General features: G+C 45.1%; 1 non-coding gene across 1 annotated transcript; it reads left to right on the plus strand.

The window, feature by feature from the left end:
• Positions 1-262: 262 nt before the first annotated feature.
• On the plus strand, positions 263-369 carry LOC142452034 (U6 spliceosomal RNA). The gene has a single exon (XR_012785099.1). It is a non-coding gene; the product is annotated as a U6 spliceosomal RNA (small nuclear RNA).
• Positions 370-11,106: the final 10,737 nt, after the last annotated feature.

Genomic DNA, 11,106 nt, shown 5'->3' on the forward strand with positions numbered 1-11,106 from the left:
GGCGGGGGGAGGAGGCAACTCCTGCCGGAATAGAAAGATATTAGAACTATCGTAAAAGGGAGGATCAAGGAAAGAAAAAAGCTCGGCTCTTTTCAAGATGCCAGAAGGTGATCCGACATGTTTATTTTTAAACACGAAGAAAGCTCTGAAAAGAGAGGAAGGATAAAGGGCTTTAAGTTAAATGATTATTTCCACATGTTGAATGGAGCGCAGAGACCTTAAAAGCTAAGGTGAAGAAATTAGAATAAAAATAGGAGGGGGGGTGCTCGCTTCAGCAGCACATATACTAAAATTGGAACGATACAGAGAAGATTAGCATGGCCTCTGTGCAAGGATGACACGCAAATTCGTGAAGCGTTCCATAATTTTAAAAAAAATAGGAGGAGGAGAGATCAAAGCCGAAATCCAGAGCTCTTCATAGGCAGAGATTAGCGTATCACTGAAGAGAGGACTAGCAAGAATCAGAGGGCAGCTTGTCATAGAATGCTCCAGGAGGTAAGAAGATATGATGAACTTAAACAAGTGGAGGTGGGAAGGCATGCAGAAAGGGTATTCCAAATGACGACTTTGCTTCTAAGAATTTCATAGACGTTCATTAAAAGCAGTTCTACTTTGTCTTACAGGGTCGCTAGAAGTTGGGAATTGACTCGATGGTGGTGGATTTGGTTTTCATTTGGTGATATGCAAGGCACATTGACCAGATTACCTCATTTAAAAGCTGCTAAGGCCACATGATCATAATCGGTGGGCTGCGGAGCTGGGTTGAAAGCACATTTCCTTTCTGGCATAGCCTGTGGTTTTACCGCCACGCCGCAGTCACCTCATCTCTCCCACATCAGAGAGGGGTCCCTGACCAATCACACCAATTTAAGCTATAAAGATGCCTCTCCGAAAGGATGTGCACAACTACGTTGTGCAGGATGGCGTGCTTCTGAGTGCAGAAGTCTTGTTGCTAATCTTATGGGATCTCTAAGCATTGCCTGAGCTGTGTTGTAGTTATCTTTTTAATGGACCACAGTGGCTAACATTATAAGGTAATTTGAAAGGTGTCCTGAGACAGCGAACAAAAGACTGAACTATAGAATGAGGCAAACCGAGATTAAAATTCCAGGCTCTTCCACGTAACGAGTTTTGTGATATCGGTATGTCTCAGTTGTTTTATCTGTACAGCAGAATAAATAGGGAGGACGGACCTGAGAAATCATCTTGGAAAACCCTTAGCTTAGTACTTGGCACATAAGAAGAACTCGATATATGTTAATCCCTCCTCCTTCAGGTAAGGGAAGCAGCAGGGGCATCCCTGTGCCTCTTCTTAATTTCAGCGGTCAGCTGTGGCCAGGGCGGGAGCGATCTTTAAGGGAAGTACAAAGGTGGTGGCCACTGGCATATTGAACCCTGATGTAAAAGGTCATCCACAATTCTGTTACAGTGTGCCATGAATCCTAGGGGTCATCCATATGCTACCAGGCACGGAGTAGGGCTGTGACCAAACCAAAGCAAGCTCACTGCCATAGAGTTGATTCTGACTCTTAGGGATCTTGTAAGAGAGTAGAAGCAGAAAGCCATATCCCCTCTTGCAGAATGGCTCATGGGTTCTAACGGCTGATCTTGTTAGCAGAACAGTGTATCACCCACCATGCCCAGGGCTCCTTGGTGCTGTGTTAGGGGACGTCAAAAAAAATCAGCGTAAGGACAGCTTTGGCCCTTACTTCTCATGAACTAGTCAAAGCCGGTGTGAAGCTTCCAGGACAAGGCTGAGGCGCTTCCCAAAGGTCGGAAGCACAAAGGACAAACCAGCTCAGCTTGATGCCTTCATGCATTCTTTAAACATATGCAGCGTGACACGTGATAGAAGCCACCAAAGGTATCTGTAAAGGATGAAGGAGGAATGGAATGGGGCAATGGGAGGAAGTTGGCTAGATGTGTAGAAATGGGTGATGGAAGGAAACACTCAGCTCATTACCTTCAAGGCGATTCTGATTCTTTAGCAGCCCTACAAGGCAGAACAGAACTGCCCTTTGAGTTTCTGAAACTTTAAATCTCTTCAGGAGCAGAAAACTTCATCTTGCTCCCTAGGAGCAACTGGTGGCTTCAAATGACTGACTGTGTCGTTAGCAGCTCATGTTGTAGCCCGTTTATGAGGGGGTACCAAACAAACAAACAAATCTGTGAAAAAAGGTTCTGCCTGGCAGAGCTTTGGAAGTATGCATTTTCCCACACTAGGTGACTATCAAGCAACTCATGCTGAGTCAGTGCAGTGAATTTTTCCCTATAAGCAGTTTCACTCAAATCTGTGTGTGTGTGTGTGTGTGTGTGTGTGTGTGTGTGTGTGATGGCCGATTTAAGGGAACAGCATGCGGCTGTGAAATTTTGCTTGTTTGGGGAAAATGTTGCAGAAACTGTTGTGAGGTTGAACACAGCTTACCAGGGCAGCGCCATGGGAGAAACTCAAGTGTACGAGTGGTTTGTTCGTTTCAAAAAAGGTGCAATGTCAATTGATGACAAACTTTCTGGATGTCCGTCTACTTCCAGAACGGACGAAAATGTTGACCAAATTCATGCACTTGTGCTCAAAGACCAACCACAAACAAATGAAGAGATGGGGAAGTTAAGACAGACTATCTTGGAGCTCGCTTGAGCAAATTTTAATGGAAGATTTGGGAATGAGAGGGTCGCTTGGAAATTCGTGCCTCGGGGTCCAATTTATTAGTAAAAAACAGTCAACTGGAAACATGCCAGGCTTTGAAAGAACAACTCCGAAATGACCCAGACTTTTCCCCAAAGGTCATTACTGGTGACAAGACGTGGTGCTGTTCTTATGACCCCGAAAGCAAACATCAATCAAGTCAGTGGAAGATGCCATCGTCTCCTCATTCCCCAAAAGCTCGCCAAGTGAAATCAAAGATCAATACTCATTTGTTTTTTGATGTGAGGGGGATAGTGCCTTTGAAGTTCATTCCACCAGGTCAGACTGTTAATCAAGCTTTCTATTTAGAGGTTCTTAAAAAGATTGCTTAATAGTCTGCAACCAAAAAAAAAGGCCTGATACGTGGCAGACGGAGGACTGGTTTTGACACCACAACAATGTACCTGCTCAAGCAGCCATCTCAGTGCACCAGTTTTTAGCAAAAACCAGCAGGTCTCTCTTGCCCCATGCACCTTATTCACCTGACCTTGTTCCATGTGACTTCCAAGAATGAAGAAGAACTGAAAGGGCATCAATTTGATGTTGAAGAGGCGAGGACAAAAAGGAGGGAGGTGTCAGTCATCCAGACAGATGAGTTTGAACAAGGTTTTCAAGAATGGAATTGCAGATTTGACAAATGCATTAAGTGTAATGGAGAGTACTTTGAAGGTGATGGGGTTGTTTTGTAAAAAAAAAAAAAAAATTTTTTTTATTATATGGGTTTGGAAAAACATCCAAGTTTTATTTGGTGCCCCCTCCTATGCCACCAAAACTCCTTGATGTAAAAAAGTATTGGAGGTGGAAATGTGTTTTTTTTAATCTCACTCTTATTGGCCTGTGATCTGAAAGGTCTGTAGTTCGATACCACCAGCCACTCTGAGGGAGAAAGATGGGGCATTCGTTCTACTCCTGTAAAGAGTCGTGGTCTCAGAAACTCACAGAAGAGGTTCTATTCTGTCCTATAGGGTCGCTATGAGTCAGCATCCACTCAATGTCAGTGTGAAGGGACCCAGTGAAGGGCCTGACCCACCCTATGAGCAAAGAGAGTACAGAGGTGGGACTGTGGAGAGGGCAGGCCATGGAGGACTTTTTGTTAGGTGCTATTGAGTGGGTGCCAACCATAGCAACATATACATCACAGAACAAAGCACTGCCTGATCCTGTGCCATCCTCATCAAGGGTCTTAAGCTTGAGCCCATCATTGCAGCCACTGTGCCAATCCCTCTGCTTGAAAACCTTCCTTTTGTTCACTGCCCCTCTTTACCAAGCATGATGTCCTTCTCCAGGAACTGGTCTTTTCTGTCCAGAGTACATGAGAAAAAGCCTCACCATCCTTGCTTCCATGGATGGTTCTTCCAAGATTGATTTGTTTGTTCTTTTGGCAGTCCACGGTACTTCCAATTTTTTTTCACCAGTCCAATAACGCAATCACATTGATTCTTCTTTGGGCTTCTGTAATCAACCTTCCCATGCGTAGGAAGAGATGGAAAATATCATGGCTTGAGTCACCTTAGTCCTTAAAGTAACCTCCCTGCTTTTCAACACTTTAAAGAGGTCTTGTGCAGCAGAGTTACCCAACACACTGCATCATTTGATCTCTTGACTGCTGCTTCTATGACCATTGATTGTGGATCCAAGCAAGACAAAAATCCTTGACAATGTCCATCTTTTCTCCATTTCTCATGATTTTACCTATTGGTCCAGTGTGAGGAGTTGGGTTTTCTTTACCTTGAGTTGTAATCCGTACTGAAGGTGGCAATCCTTGATCGTCACCAGCAAGATAATCAAGTCCTTCTCACTTTGAGCAAGCAAGGTTGTGTCATCCACATAGTTCAGGTCCTCAATAAACCTTCCTCCAATCCTGATGCCACATTCTTCTTCATATAAGCCAGCGTCTCTGATGATTTACTCAGCATACAAGTTGAATAAGTACGGTGAGCGTCTATAACCCTGATGCACACCTCCCCCATTAAAGAACAATGCAGTATTTCTGTGTTCTGTTTGCACAACTGCTTCTTGATCCAAGTACAAGGTCCTCATGAGCAGAGTGTTCTGGAATTTCCATTTTTCTCAAGGTTATTCATAGTTTGTTATGATCCACACCATCAAATGCCTTGTTTTGTCAATAAAGTACAAGTAAGCATGTTCGTACTATTCTCTGCTTTCAGCCAAGACCCATCCAATGTCAACAATGATATACCTTGTTCCACATACTCTTCTGAATCTAGGCCAGCCCTCTGGAAGCTCCCTGTCAATGCACTACTGCTACTGTTATTGGATGATCTTCAGCAAAATTTTACTTGCATGTGATGGAGGACTTGAGTCGGCCTTTGAGAGATAAGCGGGGTGAGAGGAAGTAGTTTTCCTACCCTTTGTCATTCTAGGCTCTGCCCCTGCGGAAGGATCTCTTGTTGAGGCACATCTTGGCATTGATTCCATCCCAACTATAGACATTCCCATCGGTGCATCTAGAGAGGAAACATTCATGGCAGGAGTGACATCTCATGGTTCTCTCCACCCCTCTTGGGAGCAACTCCTGCCTTGCTTCCCCTGAGTGGAATACCACCAGGACCCCTCTCCAGAGTGCACTCCTCACTCAGTGCCTGACAGACTGAAAGCACTCATGTGCTTCCCTAACAGGGCACTGGCTCCTGCAGAGGAGGTTTCTATGTGTGAAACAGAGTTCCGGCTGTGGTAGGGCCAGTTTGTGTCACTGTCTATAGAACGTCTGTGTGAATGTCTGTAGAACGAGCACACTGAGAACTCTCTCTAAAGGGGCCCTCCTTACTCGTTCCAAGGGTAAACAAACAGGCCACCTCTCTTTCTCAGGTCCAAGGATAAGCAATGACATCACTGTGGCCCTACCCAGCTTAAGCATGAGGCGCTGTCAGACTGAATTGGACATGGTCTTACTCCATGAGTTCTAAGGTTCTGAATGGGTTCAAGTCAGTGCCCTTTCTGCTTTCTCCATGCCAGTGCTCACAAGGACAGGCCCGGAGCAGAGTGGGTGTCCCCTGGAAAAGAGCCATTGTTCTACGCCAGTGTTCATCCCCAGTCTCCTTAGCCCCCAAACATGGGGCCCGTTGACCCAAACTAGAAAAGCATCCTGTTTCCTTTTCTCTTTGACCACAAGCATCGTGGTCTTTCTTGATCCTACATCAGATCCAAGGATGATTATCTCTTTCCTTTTACCATTTGTGTTGAAAAAGAGAACCTCGTCTCACACCTACAATTTGGAGATTCTAAATATGTCTTCATGTACTGGGTGGTCCACTGGCCCAGTGCATATTAGCTTCCATTAGAAAGAAGAGAAATGGTTATGAGAAGGAGGAGAAGGAGGCTAAACGTGATCCAAGAAATATTTTTCCATTGAGTTGTCATGATAGCCTCAAATGGTTAGGTCTCCTCGTTAACCACTTTTACACCTGATAAAACTGGACCTCAGAGAGCTATCCATTTTTCAAAATCCCAAAGGCAATAAGCTATAGAGTCAGGCTTAGCATGAATTAAAAATCAATAATAATAACTTTTTGTGAATTGAGGGATGGTTTGCAGAGCAAATCAGTTTTTCATTCAGCACTCCATACCCCTTTCCCTTTCATGACATTGATCACGTCGCCACCATAGAATTCCACTCTTCCTCTGTGGGCTGCATTTTGTTCTATCTTCTTTCCTGGCCCTTATCAATTTTGTCCCCAGGTAAATGTGGCCCTTTTGATCTTGAATGATTGATTGTTCTACAGCACGTGGGCTTCCCCTACTGTCATTGTTCACATTACAGACCCGTCTATTGTCTGGCTGAAACATTGCGCCAGGTGGGTGAGTTTCATTCTAGGCCTGGAAGATGAAGAAAGGCCACTAGGCTCCATCTGACCAGTAAGCCTGGTCTTTTTAATGACGTTGAATTTTGTCTTACATATTTCTTCCACTCTATAGAGGATGTTAGAACGTGAAGTAGAGAGCAAATGCTTTGAAAATGATGAGGGCAAAGAATGTACAGATGTGCTTTACACAACTGATGTATGTATGGATTATGATAAGAGTTGTATGAGTCCCTAATAAAATGTTTTTTAAGAAAAGTGATCCCTCTCAGAGCATGAGAAGTAGTAACGGGCATCATCTAGTTCTCCTGCTTTCAGGGTCATCTGGCTGAGACTGGCATGGTTAGCATAGAATCTGTTGATTCCTAGTCTAGTGTTCTTTTCCTCCAATCTAGTCACCTCAGGGCCAAAGCAACTTAGCTTCTTATTCTTCTGTCCTTGGCCACCTCCCATTTTTCTTTTCCCCACCCCCTTATTCTCTCAAATTGTGCCCTTTCCCAGTCCTAGGTGGTACAAACACTTAACACAGTCAGCTGCTAACCAAAAGATTGGAGGTTCTAATCTGCCTAGAGGTCACTTGGAAGAAGTTCCTGGTGATTTCCTTCCCCAAACCTAGTCATGGAAAACCCTGTGGAGCACCATTCTAATCTGACCAGTTGACTGGCCACTATCAGCCTGTCAACTCCACAGGTGAAACTTCCCTGGATGCTTCCCAAGGCTTACCTGGTATTGGGAACTGGAAACCAGGAAACCAGACATTTGCTGGTCTCCACACTGGCTGGAAAATGCAGCCCACTTGGGTAGCTCAAGCAAGTCTACAGAATTAAGTTCGAGGAAAATTCAATCTTTACCAAGAGGATATTTTTCTTTTCCAAGATCCCTGGAATGGAAACTGATATTTCTTCATTTTATTTTTCAGCTATTTCAGTGTCAACATTCTTTTCTTGATTCCCTTCTCTTTTAAGACATGGGAATTGAACTATGGAATATATGCTATAAGTATTAACTCCAAATTAATAATAAATTAAAACTTAAAATTAAAAAACCCATTCCTTATAAATTTTGGAAAAGAAGAAGTGAGAGAAAATTTGCGGCCTGCCCAGTGTGTGGCTAAGAGACCCTACGTAAGTAAGTCCCTGTGGGAAGTGCTATGGTAGGCAGAACATGATTATTTTTACCCACTGCATTTATGTTATGCCTAACTTGTTGAAAAGTAAGAGAGATAAAACATGTAATAGAGCCGTGGCAGGGTAGTGGTTACACACTGGGTGATGAGGTGCATGTTCAAAACCGCCAGTTGCTCTATGAGGGAAAGATGAAACCCACAGTGGCAGTTCTACCCTGTCCCTTTTATTCACATCATCTTATTGGGGGCTCTTACAGCTCTTATCACAATCCATAAATATGTCCCTTGTGTCAAGCACATTTGTACATATTTTGCCATCATCATTCTCAAAACATTTTCTTTCTACTTGAGCTCTTGGTATCAGCTCATCCCCCCTCCCTTCCTCCCTCATGAACCCTTGATCATTGATAAATTGTTTTTTCATGTCTTACACTGCCCGCTGTCTCCCTTCACCCACTTTTCTGTCATCTGTCCCCCTGGAGGGAGTTATCTGTAGATCATTGTGATCAGTTCCCCCTTTCTCCCCCACCTTCCCCTTAGCTACCTTGTCTTACAGGGTCACCATGAATCAGAACGGATTCTATGGCAGTGCGTTTGGTTTGAATTTACTTGAGAAAAGATTTCCATCCAAAGTGGTTAAAGGTCAAATGCTTGGTGCTCGCTCCTGTGCGCCTTTGCGTTGATGCTGACTCGTGTCCCCCACATGTGTGAAGAGTAGATTTGCTCCATCGGATTTTCAGATTGCCAGGACACGACACCTCTGGGTAGATTCAGAATGCCAACCTTTTGGCTAGTAGTCAAGCATTTCATTAACCTTGCGCACCACCTAAGGAATCCCCGTGACATGGACAGGGATCAATTTCGATTATCTGGGAAAATGTCTCATTCCAGACATTGTTCCTGAAAATGCCAGGCCTCTTGAGGGTTCTCACCACCGGTGCTGGGCATGTATGTGCTAACTGATGTACAGGCCTTGGGCCTGGGAGGCAGAGCAGTGCGCGTCTTGCCAAGTTTCCAGGTGTGTCATTGACCGAGGGAAGCATTGCTCTTGCCAAGTAAACAAACCAGTCTGGGCAAATTGTGGGTACTATTCAAATAGCAATCCGAATGACAAACACTTCTGAGTGCACAGCCAAAGCCTCCCCTCGTCCCGCAACATCCAAGCATGTGTTTTGTCTCTTTGAACATCATCTCTGTGACAGGAGGGCCTCCGCTCTTTTCCCAGGAGCCCCTCTGGTTTGCCTTTATTTTATTAGAGCCCAAGAATCACACTGGTGATTGGATACAGAGCTGAAAAGGAAAGTGATCTCAAACTTCTGAGCCCTAAAAAGTGGTATCCAATGCATTCAGCACATTCGGAGCATCTGCTATGTGACGTGGTGAGCCAGATAGATCATGTCCCTGCTGTCAGTGAAATCGTGTGCTTTCTCCTTCCCCTTCAGACATGGTGTGGACTCAAAAAGCTGCCCTGGTCTGCTTTAAAGTTATCCCTTGACCGAGCCTAGTAAAGCATCCTGCAATCTCTTTCGAAAACCTAGGGACAAACAACTGTGAGGATGGGGGCAGGGCTGGGAAGTGTTGTGTTTCCTTATACATGGCCCTGAATCGGAACCTGCTCCAGGAGCACATGAAAACAACCACCCTTTGACGAAGGACTTGGATGGCACAGTGGTTAAGCGCTCAGCAACGCGCACGTGTGGGTAGCTCACCTCCCCTCGCGGTGCCATGGAAGAAAGAGATGGCAGTCTACTGCCGTGCAGGTGACAGTTTTGGCAACTTTATGGGACCGGGTCTCCACGAATGAGAATTGATTCCACAGCAAAATGGGCTGTTTTTTGTTTTCTGTTTTGTAATCCTTTGACCTGGAAGAACACATCTTCAAACAAACGAGAGCCTGACTGACCTTAGCAGATTGCTAAGGCTATAGTAAATGGGTGGACGAGTAACTGGAATAGTTCATATGTTTAGTGCTGTTTCTATTCCATGCGTATCCTAAGTGGACTGATTTCCTGCTGCTCGTTCATTTAATCTTCTCAACAACTTCACAAAGTAAGTACTATTATTACCTCCTTTACACGGAGGGAAAGGATGCTTGGGGCGGCGAGGTAACATGCTGAAAGCTACACCGCTTGTAAAATGGTGAAACCAGGGCCTGACTCCACAGCGGTCTGATCTCCAAGCTGGTGATCTTCACCATCTGGCTCTGCTGCTTCTCTAGGAAACGGCTTGTTGCATCTACATGCAGAAAAGGTGCCCCGAACCTGCTCTGCAGTGCTGCCCTCCCTCTGTGAAGGTAGCGGAATCGCTCGCCATTGCCACCGCTTATGACGTCGTGACGTTGTGACGTCACGATGACGCACTCTGTGAGGGGAGGTGGGCCTCAGGAAGGTGCTTCTATAGATGAGTGAAGTGGTCATTCTCCATGCAGGCTTGTTTGTTTGTTCAAAATAGTTCTATTGGCGTACACTTCACATGTCATAAAAGTTAATCGTTCGATCATACATTTTTAATCATTTTATTGGGGGCTTATACAGCTCTTATCACAATCCATACGTACATCCATTGTGTCAAGCACATTTGTACATTGTTAAAATCATTTTATTAGGGGCTCATACAACCCTTTTCACAATCCGTCCATACATCATTTGTGTCCAGCACATTCGTACATATGCTGCCATCATCATTCTCAAAACACCTGCTTTCTACTTGAGCCCTTGGTCTCAGCTCCTCATTTTTCCTCTCCCTCCCCTCTCCCCCTTCCTCATGAACCCTTGATAATTTGTAAATTATTATTATTTGGTCATATCTTACACATTCCGACGTCTCCCTTCCCCCACTTTTCCGTTGCCCGTCCCCCAGGGAGGAGGTCATACGTAGATCCTTGTAATCGGTCCCCCCTTTCCACCCCACCCTCCCTGCACCCTAGTCGTTCAATCATATTAACAAGATTTGGAATCATCACCACAGTCAGTTTCGGAATACTCTCTTTTCATACTCGTTGGCGCTCCCCCTCGCCCCCCACCGCCCATTCCACCCCCATCGTCCTCTGCCACAGCCCCGTCCATGCAGGCTTGAAAAGAATCTCTGTGGGGGGAAAAACACCAAACCAAACCAAACCAAACAGAACCTCTGTGGGGGCACTCAGAGCTGTTCCAGCATCACCGAACCTGGCTCTCGCAAAATTAGGCGCTTGAAAGCCAGAGAAGCAAGAGAAGTCTCAGCCCAGGTTCAGGGCTTTTACTGGTTTCTCAGAAGTACTTCGCCCACAAAAAAACAGTCATGAGAGTATTTTGTTCCTGGGAATGGAAAGCTTGAGTTGGCTTTAGCCAGTCATTGTCAATGCCTAGCACACACACAAACACACACACACACACACACAACACACACCTACCCATGCACACCAACACCTGCACACACATCAACACGCACATGCCTGCTGCCCAGGCAGGCAGATGACGGGCCTGCCTCCTAAT

The sequence above is a fragment of the Tenrec ecaudatus genome, chromosome 6, assembly GCF_050624435.1.
Source record: "Tenrec ecaudatus isolate mTenEca1 chromosome 6, mTenEca1.hap1, whole genome shotgun sequence".
Classification (NCBI taxonomy): domain Eukaryota; kingdom Metazoa; phylum Chordata; class Mammalia; order Afrosoricida; family Tenrecidae; genus Tenrec; species Tenrec ecaudatus.